Below are 23623 nucleotides of genomic sequence, written 5' to 3' on the forward strand. Positions count from 1 at the left end.
CGGCCTTCCTCTGCTGTCTTCTCTTCACCTTACAACCCCCAGATTGGCAAGGAGCCCCCAAATCATTCCCTCTTCTAGAAAGAGTCATTGATCTCTTCTCAGATATGTTGGCACCAGCTGACGTTCGAGACTGGGACCCCGTCCCCATCCTAAGCATTTATTAAGGGATTTTTTTTTTCAGCGAAAGACACAGCCTCCCTTTCACAGTTTGTCAAGTTAACTGGTAAGTCTATAAAATCTGACTGGGTCTTCAACAAATGTTACTTCACCCAGATTCGTTTTCAATTTACTAACTGTTCCTCACTCCCGATCTCTTTCTTCTCGTGCGCTGATAGGCCGCCATGTCTCTGAATTCTCCTCCATGAAGAATGGAGACACATCACCCGTGACACTGGTGACACTGCACAGTCCAGCCATCTCCCACAGGAAGCCAGGATAAAAGTCCCCCCAACTTGCGCCGAACCCTGACTCAGGCCCAGCTGACACAGATAACAAGGGGACTTGCTCCAAACTGAGGATCTAAAGAGGTCCGAGGAACAAAGGAGCCAATCAGGCAATAAATACATGAAGAGGAGTTCTCCAAGTGCAGAGGGAAAGAGGAAGCAAAAAACTAGTCTGAACATTTCTCTCCAGACTTCAACACCCCTCTTATCACACTCTGGCAACCCCCCAAAGGCCAAGCTTCCCATCCATGCAGGGAAGAAAACTAACCACCTTTTCTTTCCTTTTCTTTTCCTTTCTTTTCTTTTCTTTTCTTCTCTTCTTTCTCTTCTTTCTCTTGTCTTGTCTTCTCTTCTCTCCTCTCCTCTCCTCTCCTCTCCTCTTCTTCCCTTCCCTTCCCTTCCCTTCCCTTCCCTTCCCTTCCCTTCCCTCCTCTCCTCTCCTCTCCTCTTCTCTCCTCTTCTTCTCTTCCCTTTCCTTCCCTTCCCTTCCCTTCCCTTCCCTTCCCTTCCCTCCTCTCCTCTTCTTCTCTTCTCTTCTCTTCCCTTCCCTTCCCTTCCCTCCTCTCCTCTCCTCTCCTCTCCTCTCCTCCCCTCCCCTTCCCTTCCCTTCCCTTCCCTTCCCTTCCCTTCCCTTCCCTGGCACAATGTAGTGATTCAGTAATTCCATACTCAGTGCTTCTCATGGTCAGTGGGCTCTTAATCCCCATCACTCCCCTTCACATATCCCCTCTGGGAACCCCCCCCCCCAACTCTCTATAGCTAAGGATCCATTTTTTGGGCTATCTCTCTGTCCCCTCTCCCCACTTAGTTTGTTTTGTCTCTTAAATTCCACATATAGGGGCGCCTGGGTGGCTCAGTCAGTTGAGCGTCCGACTTCGGCTCAGGTCACGATCTCACAGTTTGCGAGTTCGAGCCCCGCGTTGGGCTCTGTGCCGACAGCTCGGAGCCTGGAGCCTGCCTTGGATTCTGTGTCTCCCCTTCTCCCTGCTCTTCCCTCACTCATGCTCTGTCTCTCTCTCCTTCAAAAATAAATAAACATTAAAAAAGTTTTTAAAAAATTCCACATTTAAATGAAATCACACGGTATTTGTCTTTCTCTGAGTGGCTTGTTTCACTTAGCATCATACTCTCTAGGTCCATCCACGTTGTCGCAAATGGCAGGGTTTTGTTTTTTTTATGGCTGAATTATATACCTCTCTCTCTATGTATCACATCTTCTTTATCCATTCCCAAGCTGATGGACACTCAGACTGCTTCCATATCTTGGCTATTGTGAATAATGCAGCAAGAAACCTAGGGTGCGTATATCCCTCCTAATTAGTGTTTTCAGATTCTTTGGGTCAATACCCAGTAGTGTGATTGCTGGCTTATAAGGTAATTCCATTTTTACTTTTTTTGAGGAGCCTCCCCATATGGTTTTCCCCAGTGGCTGCCCCCGTTTGCGTTCCCACCAACAGCGCACGAGGGTTCCTTTTTCTGCGTAGCCTCTCCAGCAGTTATCGGTTTTTTCTGGTTTTGATTTTAGCCACTCTGACGGGGGTGAGATGACATCTTATTGTGGTTTTGATTTGCATTTCCCTGATGAGTGATGTGGAGCATCTTTTCATGTGTCCATTGGCCATCTGGATGTCTTCTTTGGAGAAAATGTCTGTTCATGTCGTCTGCCCATTTTTAATTGGATTATGTTTTTTGGTGTTGAGTTGCAGGAGTTCTTTATTCAAAGGGCTTTTTAAAACCCATAAAGCCTCATGAATGAAGATCATTATTATACCATTTCCCTCTTCATCTCTGCAGAAGCCTCTGGGATGTCTTCCCAAATGAACTTAAGACTTGTCTCATTTTTATTGAGTGTTTATTTTCTGAATGGCAGGCTCTGCAAGATTCCATTTAACTCTGGCACCAATCTTAGGAGGAACACATTTTATCTTCATTGTGGGGCTGGGGCCTCTCAGGAAGTCAGCTGTAGCGAGAGACCAGTGGTGTGCCTGAGGGCACACGGTGGCAATCTGACCCCAGCTCTGCCCGGAGGGAAAGTGCCGGCAGCTAAAGCCATCCTGTCTCTGATGCCCCACCGGCCTCTTTGCCACTCACCCTGGCTGGGCCGGGCTGGGCCCACCAGTGCTCAGGTTCCCCTGCCTGGACTTTCCACGTCGAGGGAAGAAACGGTTTCATCAGCTTTTTAACCGATTTGCATGAATCACTCGTGAACACAGGCTCTCCAGGTTCTGAATGTGGTTTATGAACTTGAGCTGCCTTCCTTCTCAGCAAACTCTGCAGCTCTCGCAGTTGGGGCGGGGCACGGGGGAGCCTCCGGTCTGAGTCCCTCCTTCCACCCTCCTGCTCCTCCCGGTTCCCTTCTTCCGCTTGTGTTTCCGCTTCTCTGGATCTGTATTTTCCTCTTCCTGCTCGCATCCCCGTGTGCCTGTCCTTGATCTTGCAGCCGAAGCTCCTGGAGCCACGGGTTCTGAAGCTGAGGGACGTTCTGCCCGTTGGGGAACTGAGCTCTGCCTCACACACGGGCACACGGCTTGCACTCCCCTCGGGGAGCACGGGCGTGTGCCGCTCTGGTGCACCAGGGGCTGTGGACCCCAGGAGAGACCCAGGCACGCGTTCTAATAGCAGGGGTGTTTCCGTGGAAAGAGCATCTTGCAGCTCATTCCACTTTTGTTTTAACCCAGGATTGGTTGACTGCCTAGTGTGTGCTTAGGTTACCCAGATTATTATTCTTCTTATTTCGGAGGCATAAATACTGTGCGGCTCCCTCTGTGGCAGAACTAATAAGGATACTGGGGGAAGGGCGAAGAGAGCAGGGATGAGGGGAACAGAGGTAAGGGAGATGGGTTTGGGAACGCATTTTGGACGCCCGGGTCATGTGTGCAAGTTCCAGAGAGTGTGGGATGGGGGAGTGGCCCTGGGAAGGTGCAGGGGTGTGAAGGGGGCTTCTGGAGAAGCACGGTCCATGGGGGGTTATAAAATCCCACCTACTGGAAAGGGAGGTTGAGAAAATGGGAACAGAACACTTTGACACGATTATTTTGATGATAGGGGTTTGCAAATCTTTGGAGGCGGCCTGAAACAGAAACCTTCAAACCTTCAGCTTTTATTTCTACCGTAAAGTCACGTATGTTTTTTGGTTTTTTTTTAAGTCTATTTATTTATTTTGAGAAAGAGAGGGAGAGTGGGAAGGGCAGAGAGAGAATCCCAAGCAGGCACCGTGCTGACAGTGCGGCGCCCGACTGACCCGGGGTTTGAACTCACGGACCCGGGAGATCACGACCTGAGCCGAAACCAGGAGTCGGTCGCTTAGCTGACCGAGCCACCCTAGCGCCCCAGGCACGGTGTCTTCAGATGTCTCCACATCCTTGTGTCGTGCTTCATCCCTTACTGGCAGCCGGAGGCTGCCAACCCCCCAGTTGATTATGCCAAAAACGTCCTGCTCAGGGAATAACATTTCCATGAGCAGAGAGTGCTTTTATAGCACGCCGAGATGAGTTCAGGTAAATAAAAATTTCCCACCGCTTTGCTCTACCTGAAGCAGCTGAATTCTTCTGTGTGTCTCAGCATCCTGGGAGGCTTGTGGGGAAGCGTCGACAAGGCAGCCGTGACAGCTCCTTGACTTGAAGTCTATTTTGTCTGATAGAAGCACAGCCGCCTCTCTTCCCTTTTGTTCCCATTTGCATGGAACGTCTTCTTCCACCCTTTTGCTTCCAGCTTATGTACGTTCTGAAATCGAAACCAAGTCTCTTGCAAATAGCATTTAGTTGAATTTGTATTTTTCTCCTCCGTCCAGGCACTCCGTATCTTTTGATTGCGGAGTTTCATCCATTTACATTTAAAGTAATTATTGATAGGGAAGGGCTTCTTGTTTCCATTTTGTTAATTGTTTTCTGTCTGCCTTGGGGCTCCTCTGCCCCTTCCTCCTGTCTTGCTGTTTTCCTTTGTGTTCCATTGATTTTTTTTTTTTTTTATTGATACGCTTTGATTCTTGTCTCGTTTGAAGCTTTTGTGTATGTTCCACAGGTACATTCTTTGTGGTTACCATGGGGCTTACATAAAACATCTTACAGTTATAAAAGCCTATTTTAAGTTGATAGCAACTTAACTTTACAAGAGACAAAAAAGAGACATTGTATAATGATAAAAGGGTCAATTCACCAGGAAGATATAACAATTGTAACTATACATGCACCTACCATCAGAACACTTAACATACAAAGCACACATTGGCAGAACTGAAAGAAAAGATATATAGCGATACAATAAGGACAGGGGACCTCGACACTCCACTTTCAATAATGGACGGGACATCCAGACAGAGAATTAATAAGCAAACAGAAGACTTGAACAACGCTATAAGAGCTGGTTAAACATTAAAAAAGAAATTCTACCTTATGCGCCAGCGTGGATGAACCTCGAGGATATTACGCGAAGTGAAATAAACCAGTCGCAGAACGACAAATACCGCATGGCTTCACTCACCTTGCGGTATCTGAAATAGTCAAAGTCCTAGAAGCAGAAGGTGGAATGAAGGTAGCCAAGGGCTGGAGGGCTGGGGGAGGAGGTGGCCAGAAGGGTAGCAAGTTCCAGTTACGCGAGATGAGTAAGTTCTGGATAGCTATTGTCCAACGCTTCCTATATTAACTATACCATACTGAACACTTAAAATTTTGTCTAGAGTAGATCTCATATTATTGGATGTTCTTATCAGAATCAAAACAAAATGAAACAAGTAACCCCAAGAAACGGGAAAGTGTCGTTGGAGCTAAATGTGTTTCCTTTGCAGGAGAAAGGCGGTGCGTTCCGACCCAAAGATCTTTAAAAGGGTGTATGGTTACAGGTCTCAGTTCCTCCTGCTGCTAGTTCTGAATCATTAGAAAAGTAATTTTATCTTTCTGACTTTCGATTTCTTCAGTCTATCAGGTGGGAACAAGCTGATCCTCCTGGTTTGTGTCATAAGATTGTTATTAATGTAGTTTACTTGGTAAATCCCAAAGTCTTTGGAAAGATCCACCACCTAATTTGGTCCGGAAATTCTCTTCTCTTCTTCCTCATGAAAATTCCAAGGTTCAGAGTGGTTCGGTGCCAAGCTCAAGGTGACACAGCTAGCAAATAAGGGAGCTGAAATTTAGATCCCAGGTTTTCTGGTCTCTCGGACAGTGCTTTTCTCAGCAAAGGGCTTCCGTGTTGTATGATGCAAGGAAGAACAGGGCCCTCTCCCAAGACATTTTCTTAATCGCCCTGTCATTATTTCTGAAATTTCTGATAGTGGGGTTCAATCTTGATCAGTTTTCTGGAGACGTGTGCTTCCTTACAAGGTTAGGACATTTGAATGGTGGAAGTTGGGTTCTGGCTTAGCGAGGCACCCTAGAAATCTGTGTGTGTGTGCGTGTGTGTGTGTGTGCGCGCGCGCGTGTGTGCGCATGTGCCTGTTTTTAAAGATGTTATTCCTCTTTAAGGGGAGGACACAAGAGGAGTAGGTGGATTTGGGGTTTCCCTCTCCCCTCATTTTGTTTCATGGTAATTACTCACCAAGGAATGAACAAAATGATTGAGAAATATTCCACATGTAATTGGGCACTTTTGTTTGGAGATAGACTGCTGAGCAGATCTTACATCAGATACACGAGCCACAAACTAGCTTATATACAGAGAACCCACGTACAATAAGAGTACAGATCACATCTTCCATGGGAACAAAGAAACTTTCCTTCCAGAGACCCTTGAAACTATCGTCTTGGCCAGAGAACCCATGGTTTCATCTTTTGGAATCACTTATTCTCACGAGCTCTCAGAAGTAGGATCTTTTGGGTAAGATTCAACCCTTGCCAGGATTTAAAAAAGATCACAACCCTATATAAAGATAATAATCTTATCAGGGGAACAGTCCATTTATTACACATCCCCTCATCCCAGAAAATCACACAGAATTCACAACTTTTCCTTTATGTTTTTTTTTAATGTTTCTTCATTTTTGAGAGACTGAGAGAGGCAAAGCAGGAGCAAGGGAGGGGCAGAGAAGAAAGGAGACATAGAATCCCAAGGAGGCTCCAGGCTCCGAGCTGTCAGCACAGAGCCCGACGCGGCGCTCGAACTCAGAAACAGTGAGATCGTGACCTGAGCCGAAGTCAGATGTCGATTGACTGAACCACCCAGGCGCCCCCACAACTTTTCACTTATGAAGAGCTCAACAATACTGTTGACAAAATTCTTAATTTTTCCCTGTGCCGGTCCTGCCGTGAAGGTCTATTTTATAGATGCCTGTGGGCATCTAGTTCCAAGGGTCCCCCACAGTGTCTGAAGCTAGAGGATGGATGGAAATGGATGAAGAAATTCAGAGATTTTCCCAGAGAGCTTGGGGTGGCTGGAGGAACATCAAAACGCTGGTAGAGAGAAACGGACAGGTGACTTCAGAATGAATGAATCCCTTAAAACGTTCAGGGTGTAAAACATTAATGGAACCAGCGCTTGGCCCCACAAGCATTTCAGATTTTTTTTTTTTTTTAATGGACGCCACAACATTTGAAAAATAGTTAAGCAGTGTTTAACGACCTGGAAAAGCTGTGCTCTTCACCCAATCCCGTGTCATTGGTGAAGTGCTCAGAAGAGCCCCTGACAGAATAGCACATCTGCAGGGACTCCATTAAGGGAGGCCTCTTAGAGGATCTTGCAGAGGGGGTGGGAATGAAAAGCTCAGTAAAGAGTCTCATCAGGGAAATGAAAACACTGCGGAAGTGTTTCCATGTTGAGTTGAGTCGCATTAGTCACTCCCCTGGAAAAGGTTCCAGTGTTACCAGCCGAACAAAGGAAGAAGGTGTCTAAAATACAAAGATTGCAGTCTGTATTATAACGACCGCCACGCGGAGAGAATTGCCCATCTGCTTTGATAGTGACCTAGTCTGGGGTTTCAGAAACAAGGATGAAAGTTGGGATATACTGAATCTACCTAGTAGGGTCAAAGGGAAGATGTGGAAAGGATGGGGCAAGGAAGGAGCGAGATGAGCCTTGCGAGCCTGCTGCGTCCTGGGCACTGGGCCGAACGTGCTCATACATTTTTTCATCGTAATATTAATTTCTGTTAAACACCGCATCTATTTTACAGATCAGCAAATTAGAGATGACAGCGTTGAAGAATTTGCATAAGGCCACACCGCTGATAAATGGCAGTACCTTGACTCGAATCCTGGTCTATTTGATTCCAAAGCACACGCTTAAAAAAAAAAAAATGAATAATTGCGCGATGGATTCTCCTTTTGTGAAAATGTACCTAATCTTGTAAGTTCAGGTCTCCCTATGTGGAGCCTCACATACATCTGCTTCCAGAAGGCTTGTAGACCAGTCCCATACCTTCTGTAGATACCAGGATATATGATATAGTCACATATACATATATGAAGTAAGACTGAGAAATCTGTAATACTGTTTTCTAGACTTACAGATCTCTTAGCTTCTTTATCAATTATTCTCTCTCTCTCTCTCTCTCTCTCTTTCCCAAGATAAAGGAGGAAGAAACTCTGAGCTGGGATCCATGTCTTGGCTGAGCCATGTCTAGCTTCATGGGTAGTTTTATGAGTAGTTCACATAACATTTCTTTTTTTTTTGTTTTTTCTTAATTTACCTTCAAGTTAGCTAACATATAGTGTAGTATTGATTTGGGAGTAGAATTTAGTGATTCCTCACTTACATACAATGCCCAGCGCCCATCCCAACAGGTGCCCTCCTTCATGCCCATCACCCATTTAGCCCATCCCTCCACTCCCCTCCCCTCCAGCAACCCTCTGTTTGTTCTCTGTATTTAAGAATCACTTATAGGGGGAACCTGGTGACTCAGTGGGTTAAGTGTCCGACTCTTCCTTTTGGCTCAGGTCTCCCTGAGCCAAGCCCCTGACCAAGCCCCACACGCTGAGTATGGAACCTGCTTAAGGTTCTCTCTCCTTCTCTCTTTCTGCCCCTCTCCCCCACTAGCACGCACGCTCTCTCTCTCTCTCTCTCTCTCTCTCAGAAGAAATAAATATTAAAAAAAGAGAGCCCCTTATGGTTTGCCACCCTCTCTGTTTTTTACCTTATTTTTTCCTTCCTTTCCTCTATATTTTTCTGTTTTGTTCTTAAATTCCATATATGACTGAAATCTCCATAACATTTCTTAGGGAGAATTTTATAAACTGCAAGATAACATAACATTTGTCACAAAGATCAAGTAAGATAGCCCAAAGTGATCAACTGAATCAACAAATTCCTACTGTGACTCATTTGTTAAGGTCCTCATAGTGCTTTGTAAAGTTTATTTATTCATTTTGAGAGAGATCGCGCACGCGTGAGAGAGAGTGGGGTAGGGAGAGAGAACAAGGGAGACAGAGAAAATCCCAAGCAGCCTCCGTACCATCAGCACCGAGCCTGACATGGGGCTCTAGTCCACGTGAGCTCATGACCTGAGCCGAAATCAAGAGTCAGGGGCTTAACTGATGAAGCCACCCAGTCGCCTTGGTCATATTGCTTTTTACACAGGGAAATTTTGGTATATGCCTAAAAAACTGTTACACTGAAAATTGAGGATGATTGAAAATTTGAATGGCCTTCTGGAAATCTTCATCTCTCTATACGTTGGGTGTGGTCTGAAAATTAATGGGGGGGCACTTGAGGGGATTCGTGAACCCCTTGATATTGGTATTCAGAATTGTGTGAATATGTCGTTTCTGGGGAGAGGGTGCACAGCATTCGCTAGATTTCCAACAGGAGCCTGTGACTATGAGAATGGTTACAAAGGGCCAAGGGTCGAGTTACACAGTCCCAGAGGCTATTGGGCCTCTGGTTTGAGGGCACCGAAAACTGCATGGACTTTATTGGGCAAGAGCAGCCAGGGAAGCAGAAACCACACGGTGTATTTCAACAAAGGGAATTTAACATAGGAAAGTCGTCATACTGGTTTTAGAGAGTCGTACAGAGAAAAGAAACTTAGAATATTTCAGAGGCAATAAATGCTGAGGGTAGCCATTACCACTAGAGACGGGCAGGGGAAAGAGAGAGGTTAGGGTAACAGAATCTCGGAGCCCAGAGGAGGGGCCCAAGAAAGCCCAAGAGGCCCACCGAGACTGCCCTAAGAAGTGAAGAGAGGAGGTCCATGCCGGACCCGACTACCACCTTGGTGACTGACCACAGCACAAACAGGAGAAGGATCCCTTCCTCCTCCTTTCTTCTAACCTCCCTCTGGCGCCCCCTATCGGCAGATTCCAGCAGGAAGCCAGGAAGTTGACAAAGACGTTTAGGGAATGTCACATCTTTCTGATATTCTCTTAGGGTTCGGTGTCAGGGCCAGTGTTACAGCTTAGTGATTTAGTGAGACTTAGGAATGGGGGTGCTTGGGTATTCTCAGCACTCCGGGTGGCTTCACCAGACATGAGTGTTGAGACTGGAGTATAGGAAGTAGTTCAAGAAGCCATGTGGTCAAGGTGAAGTAAACTCTTCTGAGTAAGAAGGATGGAAGGAGTGGGGCGTCTGGGTGGCTCAGTCGGTTAAGCGTCCGACTTCAACTCAGGTCACCATCTCGCCGTCTGTGAGTTCGAGCCCCGCATCGGGCTCTGGGCTGATGGCTCAGAGCCTGGAGCCTGCTTCCGATTCTGTGTCTCCCTCTCTCTCTGCCCCTCTCCTGTTCATGCTCTGTATCTCTCTGTCTCAAAAATAAATAAACGTTAAAAATTTTTTTTAAAAGAAAGATGGAAGGAGTAAAGCTGGGCATTCGAGACAAGGCCAAAGAATAAGCAATTTTTCTTGCAATCCTTGCCAAAGACTTTAAAAAATTGGATATGCTGGTGGTGTATATCTGGTCTAGGAAAGCAAATCACCAGACTCAACTTGATCCTTAAACTTCTAAGCTTTGTGCTCTTTTTTTTTTAAAGTTTTAAAAAATATTTATGTATTTTTGAGAGAGAGAAAGAGAGAGAGAGAGAGAGAGAGAGAGGCAGGGAGAGAGGGAGACACAGAATCTGAAGCAGGCTCCAGCCTCTGAGCCATCAGCACAGAGCCTGACGCGGCGCTCGAGCCCATGAATCATGAGATCCTGACCTGAGCCAAAGCCAGATGCTTAAGTGACTGATCCACCCAGGCGGCCCTAAAGTTTGTGCCCTTTTAGGTAGACTTGACCTTCCAAGTGAGCCATGGGGGTTCCTTATGGATGAATCTCAGCTCCTGCTAAGGCCATAGGAGTTTGCCACATAGGGAGGCCTGGGCTACCTTAGGACAGAAGTCAGCAGGTGGATTCAACTGTCCAGGAAGCAATAGCACCAGACGGAACTTTCCATGCTCCTGACAGGTGTGGCACACATGAGTCCAAGGCTTCTGCCTTGTTGGTTTCCTAGGTTCTACCTTCGATCTCCTGACTCTCGTAAGCTTGCTGTCACCCTCTTCTAGATGCTTAGTCTTTACATTGAACTTTATTAATAATAAAAACAAAAATTACATGGTGCTTACACATCTTAAAAGCCCTTTAATGCCTATTAACATATTTAATCATCTCATTAAGCCAGAGAAATCGGAACTGATGATTTCACTTTCCTTTACAGGTAAAGACATTGAGGTTTCAGAGTTAAGTGACACGCCTGAGGACACATTTTTGAATGACTCATCAGGGACTTGAACCCAGGCCTTCTAATCTAAAGCCTGGGAGGTTTCCATTTTATGTGGTTACTTTAGGGACGAAAATATTCAGACCTTGTAACTGCTTCAGCCATTAGCACAAGTCACTGTGATGCCTGTATACTGGCAAAATAATCTATGGTTCAAATATATTTGGGAACCATTGGAGACCATGTTTTCATCTCTGTAATTCATAATTCATAATATTAGAATAGGAGAGACTCTTAAAAGACTTGAAGAGGGGTGCCTGGGTGGCTCAGTCAGATAGGAATTCGACTTCAGTTCAGGTCATGATCTCCCAGTTCATGGGTTCGAGCCCCACGTCGGGCTCTGTGCTGACAGTCCAGACCCCGGAGCCGGCTTCAGATTCTGTGTCTCTGTCTCTCTCTGCCCCTGTCTTGCTTGTCTTCTGTCTCGATCTCTCAAGAATAAACATTAAAAAAAATTATTAAAAAAAAAAGACTTGAAGAAAAAAAAACACTGTAGGGTTTTTTGTTTGTTTGTTTGAATCCAAATGCTTTGGACCACAGATTGTTTGTTCGTGTGACGCATCCGTTTATATCAAATGTGATAACAGTGTTCCATAAAACACTGGAGAAACATTGCCTCATCCCGTATTCTGACCCTCGACCTTTCAGAATCAAAATTTACTTTCTCCTTAGACTGTCACACAACCACTGGGAGTATTCAGGAAATAGTTGGGCGTCTGGTGGCCAGCTGGAGAGATTTCCCAATCTTGGCTCCCCTGTGCCACACCATAGCAACCTTGTCACCAGACTCAGGGTCTGGGGAAAATGAATTCACTACTCACAAGAAGTACTTTGTAGAACGATATCGAGGGCTGATCACGGAGGTGATTCTATCCATCTTATGGCCCATATTTTGTTTTTAAGTTACAAGCTTCTGGATGCCCTGTGGTAATTCATTATTTATCAAACTTGAGCGCGCTCAATGGCTCCCTCCTGTAAACTGGCCAGCTTCCGGTCAAGTTATCCGTGGTATGTTTTCATTAGTAGCTGCGCAGAAACGTTAATAACAATTAATTAGGCAACACAGCTGGGAAGAAAACAGAAAAAAAAAACAGTGATGGCCCATGATAAGGAAGCACGGGACACATTTCGTCCCCTAAAAATCTCCTCTCTGGGTTCTAAGTCACTTAGATTTTGATGCTTTATCTCAGAAAGAAATGCAACAGACATCCATTGACTAGTCATTTTGTCCTGGGCACTTGTAAGAGGGAGTGTAGGAGCAGAGATGAATAAGATGAAATCCTTGCCTTAGGTTCCTTGTGCTTCAGTAACAGGGAGATTGACATGCAACACAATTGCCTACATATACCATAAAACAAATAAAATGGAGACATGAACCACAGAAGAGGGACAATAAATTCTTATGGGGTGGGGGTGGGGGAGGAGCCTGGGAAAGCTTCCCAGAGGAAGTGACATTCAAATTGTGTTTTGAAGGTGAATAAGACATCTCTCCCTCTCCAGGGTCCTGCCACTGTGCCCTCTGCCCACTGTTTTCTAGCCTCAGCAGCTCTTTCTCTGGCTCCGTCCCCAGGGCCTTTGCACATGCTGTTTCTTCTGCTTGCAACCCCTGCCTCCTTCCTTCAACTATCTGACTCTACTTGCCTTTCAAGTCTCAGCTCAAGTATTCCTCCCCACAGGGTCCTTCTGATACCCTCTCCCACCCAAACACAAACACATTGCACCTCCCACATGGTTCTCCTGATGACGTTCGGGTAGTTTCATTAACTGCAGCTGTCCTACCTTTTCCTTTTGTATTTTTCATCTTTGTTTCTCTCTTCTGCGTTGTTGGGTTGTTGTTGTTGTTGTTGTTGTTTTTTGTAACCTCCATGAGATTAGCAACTGAGTCTATTCTGTTCAGCGTTGTACCGCCGAATCTCAGTTAGGGCCTCTCATCCTCTCGCCCAATACAGACTTCATCATTGGTTAAGCAAATGGATGAAAGAAAGCTGGACGTGCTCAGGTCGAGAGAATCTCCAGCAAAGATATGTTGACGTAAACCTGCACTGTGTGTACGTCACTGGCGGGTTCTAAACTGTGTGGCTTGCGGAGGAACACGGCTGGGGGATCCAGCCTTCTCGGGGCGGAGGGAGAGGAGGAGCCGAAATGTGGGTGAGCGTAGAGGTGTTATCAGATCACCTACGCGAAAGTGAAGCAGCCCGCAGGTCAGACCGCGGTAGTAAGCTCCTGGCTCTTGTGCGCATTTTTGCTTTTCAGGTCCATCCTCTTTTGGTTCATGTGGCAGCCGTGGAAAGCCAGGCTTGGACTTTCCTCTTGCAGAGAGGCATCTATGTTCTGGAGTGCCCCCTTCCCTTTACCTACTAGATGAGATTTGTCTTGGGTTTGACTTTCTGTGCCCCCCCCAGTGCCGTCAGAATGGTGGGATGCTAAGGGACACCCTTTGATTAGGGAGGTGGGCCTGGAAAGGGGCTCAAGGATGGGCTCGAGTCTGCTTTGAGTTAATATCCCAGGCCCGAAGTCGACTAGAAGCCTTCAGGGCTTACGCTAAGGCTGGCATGGCTCACCAGAGCTGGGAGTCCACACAGGATCTGGAAGCAGATTCTTTTTTTTTTTTTTTTTTTTTTTAATTTTTTTTTTTCAACGTTTATTTATTTTTGGGACAGAGAGAGACAGAGCATGAACGGGGGAGGGGCAGAGAGAGAGGGAGACACAGAATCGGAAACAGGCGCCAGGCTCCGAGCCGTCAGCCCAGAGCCCGACGCGGGGCTCGAACTCACGGACCGCGAGATCGTGACCTGGCTGACGTCGGACGCTTAACCGACTGCGCCACCCAGGCGCCCCTGGAAGCAGATTCTTATAAGAGAAGCATAACCATAGCTGACATATACAGAGCTCCACTCCGATGCCAGGCACTGGGCTAAGCATTTCATATGCATTTTGTAATTGCAGTCGCACCATAACATCCTGTGATTTAGGTCCTCTTATCATTCCCATGTGATCGAGGAGAAAATCTAGGTATTGAGTGTGAGGCAGTCTGAAACTTACCTGGCCAGCGGGTAGTGAAACCTTTGGATTCTGCAGCCTGAGCCCCTAGGCTACTGTTCCTCTGCTTCTGGAATCTGCAAACATAGGAGGCAGCTGCTGGAAGATTCTAGGCTTGGGATTCCGGCCATCTCTTCTTCTCTCTCTAGACCTGAGGAACAGGGTTGCCAGCCAGTCCACAGTGGGTGGGTGGGTGACTTCAGGGTGGTGTGCCTGGTGGGATTGGTTGTGAAGGATTATGAAGGGCTAAAGAAACCCGGATGCCATTCTTGGAAACCAAAGGGTTTGTTTGCACAAGGGGAAGACATACAAGAGATCCAAGTGGCAAACAGTGGTGCTTGGGCATCGGACGTGGGGAGACCAGGTTCAGGAAGCTGCAGTGATAGCTCGGTGAGTCTGAACCAAAGCTGTGGGGGTAAAGCTGGACCGAGAGCCCTCCCAGGGTACAAGGGATGAGATTTGGCAGGAAACCGGTATGAAAGAGCTGCTCGTTTCCACTCGGTGATGAAAGACACATTCCTACGCCCCAGCCACACAAGGCATCTCAGCAAATACGCCTCTGATGATTGGTCAGTATTTACTTAACATCATCACTTAACTGAAAAATATGAATCGTCTCCCAATCTGAAGAAACAGGAGTCCCTGAGCTTCTCTGGCCTATCAGACTGCTCTTAAGAACTGGTCTTTGATGCTAAAAGAAAAAAAAAAAAATGTAATCACATGCTGAAAATGCTACACGCGTGTTTCTGTCCCACTAGGACTTCATGAGGTCAAACTACTTTTATTCCTGTGTCATTACAATGTGATAGTATGACTTTGCTCATTTCGGGTTGATGTTCTGCCAATTTCTCCTAAGTAGTTTAAGGGATGGATTTAAGAAAGAGAACAGGCCAAATAAATGTGAAGACAGATTTAGGCAAATTAAAATGAGCAGAGGATGAACGTTTGTCAGGCTTCTGGTGGATCTATTTGCTACCACAGTGCTTAACAAATAGTTTATGCTATATGTCTGTCTCTGTATCTCTGTGTGTAGGCACGTGAGTATCGTTTTTGCTTTTGTTTTGGATGTTACTGAATGGGTGAATGAATGGATACGCTTTCCAGGATCAGATATTGAGCTTCATCCCGAGGTCCCTGGTAGCTAAGGGGAAAAGGGAAATACGTCCATAATATAATCTATATTACGCGACCAAAGGAAAAGATGTGTTTATCTTGGTGAACAAGGTTTCGGCATGGCAAGAAATTCCCTGAAAAAACTGTCTTATTAGACCCTTGCGTAAGACATCTTGAAATACATGATGTTAATTCCTCCTCCTGCTGCTTCTTTCTAAAACACACTTGTTCGATTGATACATATTTTTTTCTTTGTTTTTATGTGCTTGAAACTTGGGATGTAGTCAGAACAGGGATACAGAGTTGGAGCAGGAGAACTCAGTAGGCAGAAGAGGCAATGTAGAGACTGCTGTAGCGAATGTAACGGGTTTTAGAAGTGAGGGACTCTCCTCTTGACTGCACTATACAAATAATGAGGAGGAGGAGGAAGAGGAGGAAGCCTACGTCACAGGGCTATTTTGAGGATTTAATGAGATACTGAATATAAATGTACTTAGCATAGAATCTGCCACAGAGCATCTAGCCCCCCTTGCTAACCTGCAGCCCCTAATTGCATGCTTGTGACATGGTCAATGCTGTTCTCAAGAGCCCTTTTCCATTTGCACCGTCCCCCTTCCCTCCACTGTTTTTATCCTGTTAAATAATAAGATGTGAGTAGCACCCCTGGTAATAAGTATATACGTTTTTTCTCTTGGGCCCGCCCAAGTTCCACCTGCCGGTGAAGCTCGGACAGTTGGGTTGGCTCATTTCCCATCACACGGTATCGTGCCTCATTTAATCTGAGTGACTCTTAGAACCTCATCTAGATGGTAACTTTCTCCAGGGAAAGCGTAATTCCTTGTCTTCTGTCCCCTCGACTGCCTAACTCTGACCCTTCGACACCTGGATTGGGGTCAACCCCGTATATCCCAGGCCCTGGGGTAGAGCCGTGACAAAGCACCCAAAGTTCCTGCCCTCACGCAGTGTACCTTTCAGTGGCCGAGGCAGATAAAACAAATAATCAAATGAGTGGATGTGACAGGTTCAGATTATAAGTGTCGTGCTGAGCGTTAAAGAGGGTGGGGTGACAGAAATGCCTGAGGACATTCTTGACTTGGGCATCGGGGAAGGAGGTTCAGAGAGGTGACCACCGGTCACATAAGCTCTAAATGGTACCAAGGAGCCAGCTGTGAACTGGGGGAAGATGTTCCAGGTAGAGAAAGAGAGCAGGGGCCAGGAGCTGGAGGCGGAACAGGCTGGAAGGGTTCAAAGAGCAGGAAGACGGCCCATGGGACCAGCGGATGGTGAGGGAGAGGCCAGAATCCAGAGCTGATTAGGAAGAGAACTCGACAGACACTGGGAAAGAGACTGAGTGGCTACATGTTCCCCGGGGCAGAGGGAAGTTTTCATCTTCTCGGTGTTTCCACGCCTCTTATCACCAGGGCCCCTCACCTGTCTGTTACCATTGAAGTCTTGAAAGATAGAACTCTCGACGCGGAACTTCCAAAACCGTCATCGAGCGTGGTCCTCAAATGAACCCCAGGAGGTTAGTTATTGGGATTCCAGCTCCATGGGTGATGGATCGACCATGTGGAGAACGTGATAGAAGCCTAGTAACTTTTGAGTGTTTCTGCTACGATTTAATCTTCTCACTCTAGGCCCTGGGTTTCTACCATCACCAAGAAGTTGCCTCTCAGTTATTCTGTGGGCTCCTCTCCTCCTGTCATTTTAAACCAATATGCAGAAATGGCTCTACGGGGGGCTCCTGGGGGGCTCAGTCAGTTAAGCATCTGACTCTGGGTTTCGGCTCAGGTCACGATCTCACGGTTCTGGAGTTCAAGCCCCACATCGGGCTCTGTGCTGACCCCATGGAGGTTGCTTGGAATTCTCTCTTTCCCTCTCTCTCTGCCCCTCCCTGGCTTGTTCTCCTCCCCAAATAAATCAATAAACTCACAATTTTTTTTTTTTTAAAGGAATGGTTCTACAGAGACATGGGGTATAGGTATCAATGCTTTGAATTGCTCAATTACCAGTGAGCCTGAACTATCATTAGCCGCAGCATCACCAGCATCATCGGAATAGGGCTAAAGATAGTCACAATTTATTCAGCACTTACTATATCCCAGAAACATGCTAAACCTTTAGCATTAAATGTCCTTCTCCCAATAATCCTAAGGGGAAGGGTCAATTATTATCTCGACTCCGAAGATGAAAGTGACATAACTACTCAGACAGTTTAGGGAACCTGCCCCACGTCCCAGAGCCGTGGAGCGAGAATCGAACCCAGACTCCAGGCTAAATAGACTCTGAATGACTCTGATGTTCACCTCCCGCGACAGGAACCAGAGACTGGGTCAGCCGCTGGGGGCCACCTGACTGGGTGAGATTTAGTTCCTGACCTTGAGAAGGTCAAGGTATCGATGGGGAATGTCTCTTAAGGGAGCACAGCCTTTTTCCTCCTGCCCAGCCTTCCCGAGCAAAGCGAGCACACAGCCTGGCTCTGTTTGACAACACAGAGGGTTAGCATCTGGTCGCGAAGGCAGGAGGGCAGGAGGATCCGGGCGGGAGGAAGCCATCCAGCGCTAAGGATTAGCACGGGCATCTCGGGAGGGAGAGGGTGAGAACCCGGTGAGCAGTTAAGAGGCTCCACCTTGGCATGGGAGATAAGCGGAAGTTCTGATTCCCCCAGACCAGACGACTGAACCACAACCCAGCCTGCGGTTATTTATATTCCCCTAACAGCCTTGTTGACACAACCTGCCCGGATGCAAATCAGCGGATGGGAGCGGTGGAGGCGGCGAGGTGTGCAGCTGGGAGGGGCCGGGGGATTGGTTTTACTCGTGTAGTGTTAACACAGCTACACATGACTGCCCGCACTTCTGCGGCAGAGGGAGAGAACGAGAACGCGCGGTCCCCAGGACACTTGCCCAGTCCTTCTGCCTGAGCAAGAGATAACAAAAGGAGAGGAGTGGACTGTGATTATTCCAATCTCTTCCTTCACAATCTGCCCTGACCTTTCTTTTGCAGCCTCATCACCGAGCACATCTCCTGCCCTCCCCTCCGCCGGCACCCTGCGCGCCCGTCACTCTTGGCTCTGAATACATCCTGCTCCCTCACGCTTTTGTGCGCCAGCTCAGGCCATTTTGCTCAGAACGCCCTCCCCCCCCCCCCCCCCCCCCGCTTTTTTACAAAGTATGTTATGTGTATGACTGATGGGGCACCAGATGGCTTTAGGTAGAACACAGGCGGAATTCTTATTTTATGCAAATATTTATCATCCCAGACCTGAGTCAATTTGAACAAAGACACTGAATGTATAATAGCAGAGGTAGGATATAGAATTGTGTTTGTTTTCACTTTTTTTGGGAATCATTCACCTGTTGAAGGACATTTGGGTTGTTGCCAGGTTTGGATTATTATGAATATATACTAGTATTGCAAATCAAGCTTTGTGAACATTCATATACAGTTGTGTGTGTGTGTGTAAACTTGTTTTCATTTCTCTGAGATCCGTGAGTTCAATGGCTGGGTTGGTTGGTAAACACGTTGTTAAAATTACAGGAAAATGCCATGCTCCTTTCCCGAATGGCTGTACAATTTTCATTCTCGCCAGCAAGGTGTAAATCATCTAGTTTCTCTATATCTTTGCCAGCATTTGGTGTTAGCGCTTTTTTTGGTTTTTGGGTTTGTGGTTTTGTCTTTTAATTTGAGCCACTCTGAGTGTGTAGCGCTGTCTCATTTTGCTTTCAATCTGCATCCCCTAAGTCGTTAATGATGCCAAACATCTTTTTTGTGCGTTTGCTGATATATCTGTTTATGTCTTTTGCCCATTTTCTAATTGGGTTGTTTTGTTTTGTTTTAATTGTTACAGTTGGAGAGTTCCTTATGTGTTCTAGATACAAGTCCTTTTTGGCTATGTGGATTGTGGATGATTTTTGAGCGTTGACCTTGTGTCTTGCAACCACTGAATTCTTTGTTTAGTTCCAGTGTTCTGCAAATTCTTGGGGATTGTCTGGGTAGACCATCATGCCGTTGGCAAAGAGAGGCGGTTTTGTTTATTCCTTTCCAGTGTGTAGACCTTTGAGTTTCTCTTCTGGCCTCATTGCATTGTCTAGAACTTTCTGTACTACTTTGAATAAGAGTGGTGAAAGTGGATAGCGTTGTCTTGTTCCAGCCTTTGGGGGGAAATCATTCACTGTTTCACTGTCAAGGATTGTTATTAGCTGTAAGTTTTTGTAGGATTTATTTATCAAGTTGGAGGCATTCCCCTCTTCCTAGTTTTCAACAGCTTTTGTTATGAATACATGTTGGATTTTGCAAGATTTTTCGGCATTTGGTCGTGCGATATTTCTTCTCGAGCATGATGGATTACGGTGATTGATTTTTTTTTAACAAGCTTATTAGAATATATCCCACTTGGTTGTGCTCTATAATTTCTTGGACACTGCTGAATTCAATTTGCGAATATTTTGTTGTGGATTTTGTGCCCTGAGTTTATGAGAAATGTTGGTCCTCTTTCTTTTTTTTTTCCTTGGACTATCTTTGTTTGCTTTTGTTGTTCCTGCAAAAGATTGAGTAAAATTAGTATTTGTTTTAAACAAATCGGCAGAAAAACATTTAAAAACCTTTGTAAAATTTAAAAGTTGGCAGAATTCTACAGACGAACCGTGTAGGCATGGCTATTTTGATTTGGATGCTTTTAAACTACAAATTAAATTTCTGTAATAGTTATAGGACTATTCAAATGGTCTATTTCATCTTGGAGGAGTTTTGGTGGTTTGTGGTTTCTGAGGAATTGGTCTACTTATTCTAAGTTGTCAAATTTCTATTTTGTTTTTAGGGGGAAATTTCTGGCTCCCCTTGACGGAGGTCTGTATCCTAAAATCTAACACAACACATTGCTTTCCATGTGGGTTTTCTAATCCCACTTGGCTGCCCTGGTCTCTACCTGATTCCCGTGCTTGTCATTGAAGGGCCCCTAGCCTTCAGTTCTCTGGAACTGTGGTTCTTAGCCAATCTCATTTTCAGTCTCAGCCCCATGGGACATGTGGCACTGTCTGGAGACATGTTTGGCTGTCACAGCTGGGGAAAGGTCGTAACTGGCATCTTATAGATAGAGGCTACACATGCTGTGAAATGTCTTACGCTATGCAGCATAGCTTCTATGCCACAGTTATCTAGGCTAAAATGTCAACAGCACTGAGGTCAGGGAACCCTGCTCTGGCGTTGTTCTAGCACAGCTGTGACCAGCCACACCCGCCTCACCTGGAAGTTTGTTAAAAACGTGGAATCTCAAGGGACGCCTGGGTGGCTCAGCCGGTTGCGTGTCTGACTTCGGCTCAGATCATGATCTCGCGGTTCGTGAGTTCAAGTTGGAGCCCCGCATCGGGCTCTGTGCTGACAGCTCGGAACCTGGAGCCCGCTTCAGATTCAGTGTCTCCCTCTCTCTCTCTCTCTCTCTGCCCCTCCCCTGCTTGTCTGTCTGTCTGTCTCTCTCTCAAAAATAAATAAAACAGTTAAAAAAATGTGGAATCTCAAGCCTTACCCCAGACCTACTATCAAGTAGAACCTGTAGCTTAACAAGATTCCCAGAGGATCCACACGTACATTAAGGTTTGAGACGTACTTCCCTCAAAGTAGATTTATTTCTCCCTGTATTAGTTTCTTACATCTGCCATAACAAATTACCAGAAATTTAGTGGATTGAAGTGACTTGAATTTATAATCTTACAGTTCTGGGGGCTAGAAATATGGAGTGGGTCTCACTGAGCTAAAATCAAAGGTTCAACAGGACTGTGTTCTAGGCTCTAAGGGAGAATCCATTTCCTTGCCTTTTCTAGTTTCCAGAGGTTGCCTTCATTTCTTGGCTCATGGGCCCATTATTCCATTTTCAAATCCAAAAACATAGGACCATGGCTTTCTTATCCTACCATCTCTCTGGTTGTGACAATTATACCTCCTTCTTCCATATTTAAGGACCCTTGGGATAACATTGGGCCCACCTGGATATTCAAGGATGCTCTCCCTTATGCCTTGTCTTATAGCCAGTTCATTAGGAAGCCTAATTCCATATGCTAACTCACTTCCACTTTGTCGCACAAGCTAACCTATTCAGAACTTCCATGCATTAGGGTGTGGATAGCTTTGGAAGGTCTTTATTCTGCCTCATAGACTCCCCAGTTGCATTGGTCATCAGAATCACATGGAGAGCCATTTAAGCATTCAGCCCTAGCCAGAGCCTATGGAAAGACTCTCCGAGGTAGGGGTTGAGACTGTGCATTTTTCTCCTTCCTAGGTGGCTCTGATGATCACGCAAGCTTGGGAACCACTCTCTGTGTAGCCAGTTTCTCTTGGAGCACCAGTTTCTTGGTTTCCTTTTCTGATAAAGGCCAGTCACAGACTCTCTTGGTGATGGAACTTGGCTCCCCAAGAAACAGAATTTGGGACAAGGATTCAAATGCAAGGAGTTTATTTGCGAGGTGGCTCTGGGAAACAGTAGGGGGATGAGACAGGGAAGGGAAAGCAGTTCCGAAAGGGTGATTATCATTTTTAAAAAAATTTTCAATGTTTATTTATTTTTGAGACAGAGAGAGAGCACGAGCAGAGGAGGGGTAGAGAGAGCAAGAGTCACAGAATCCAAAACAGGCTCCAGGCTCTGAGCCGTCAGCACAGAGCCCGACGCGGCTTGAATCCACAAACGGCAAGATCGTGACATGAGCCAAAGTTGGATGCTTAACCGACGGAGCCACCCAGGTGCCCCTCTTTTTTTTTTTTTTTAAGTTTTATTTGTTTATTTTGAGAGAGAGACAGAGAGCAGGAGGAGACGGGCAGAGAGAGGGAGAGAGAGAATCCCAAGCAGGCTCTGCACTGCCAGCATAGAGCCTGAGGCAGGGCTCGAACTCGTGAACCATGAGATTATGACCTGTGCCGAAATCAAGAGCTGGACACTTAACTGAGGCGCCCCTATGAAGGTTTCTTTAAACACTCGTTCCTTGCTTCTATGCTCAAGAAGAGACAGAAATGAGTGTAGATATAGATATAGATGTAGATACATCCAGGAATACCTTTCTGAGCCTTTTAGAATAAGGTCGCTTCCCATTGGAATGGAGGCCAGATGATGAATTGGAGGCCGCCTACATCAGGATGGTTTTGGTTTTTTTTTAATATTTGAAATTTATTGTCAGATTGGTTTCCATACAACACCACCCAGTGCAGGATGGGGTTTTGAACCCCAAACCGGGATGGGTGATGTTGGCTTGTGTTACGATGCTCACTCCCCCCTCCCCTCTCCCCATCACCTTGGGCGGTCAAGTCTGCGGCCAAGGTCTTTCTACGGTTGCTGAGTCCCATCACTGCCCACGAGCCCCATGACCCGCTGTGAGTGTCGGCCCCTGATCCTAAATTCTCTGACCCAGGCTCAGCCCCTCGGCTGTAATCAGCGCGGGGGCTTTGCATTGCCTCTCAGTGTGGACTTGGCCTTCGATCCATTGTTAGGACCTACCATTGTCCATGCATCCCAAATTCAATGCACTCCCTCCCCCTTCCCTCCCGGCCTAAGTTTCCCAAAGAAAAATAATGCAAAGTGGTACAAATTTACAAGTGTGGCACTACATAATGAATTGGGAATATAGTGACATACAAGCAATGAGGTTTGCTCTACAGTCTTCATTTTAGCCGGCGATTTTTCTATAGCATTATTCACAGATAGGCCGTTACTCTTGACTTTCCTCACTATTTACCCTGGGCCCCTCTTTAGCATAAAGCATCCCACAGCCTACCCGCAATTCAAAAAATAAGCATGCAAAGGGTCTATCTTATTCAGCAAACCTATTCTCCGAGGTGTTTCTCCCCCACGGAAAATAAAACGTGCATTGTCGCAGAGGAGTAAATTGAACCAGAATGTTGCTGGGGGTTTTTCTGTGTGTGTGTGTCTTAGGAACATTCATGTGCTTATCTCTAAGCCAGGTTAATACACACTGTGCTGCATTAGCTAAATGTTAAAGTCACCCCCGCGTCACCCCACCAAGAGTGGTGTTTTGAGGCAACTTGAACTTAGCATAAGCTTTAAATATGAAATCAATTCTAAGGACGCAGAGGCAGACCCACGCTTCCTGCCAAAGTGGGGAGAGTGGGTTTATCGGAGCGACTCAACTTGCAAGAAGCTGTTGCTTGTTACCAAATTCTGCTCTTTCCCCGGTACTGATCAACCAAGCGGGAGCGGCTACAAAGAAGAGGAGTAGGAAAGCTCTGGAAACCCATTCATTTGTAGACATTAAAAACAAAACAAAACAAAACAAAACAAAACAAAAAAACAAAAACTGGTTCCCAGAGAGTGAAACAGCTTCCCAAAGGCCACACAGCATGCCTCAAACTTACCCTCCAAGGGAAGGGCTCAGCACACAGGCTCCGTCTTGTCTGCGTTTATGTGAAAGT

Source organism: Acinonyx jubatus, chromosome D4, assembly GCF_027475565.1.
Source record: "Acinonyx jubatus isolate Ajub_Pintada_27869175 chromosome D4, VMU_Ajub_asm_v1.0, whole genome shotgun sequence".
NCBI lineage: Eukaryota > Metazoa > Chordata > Mammalia > Carnivora > Felidae > Acinonyx > Acinonyx jubatus.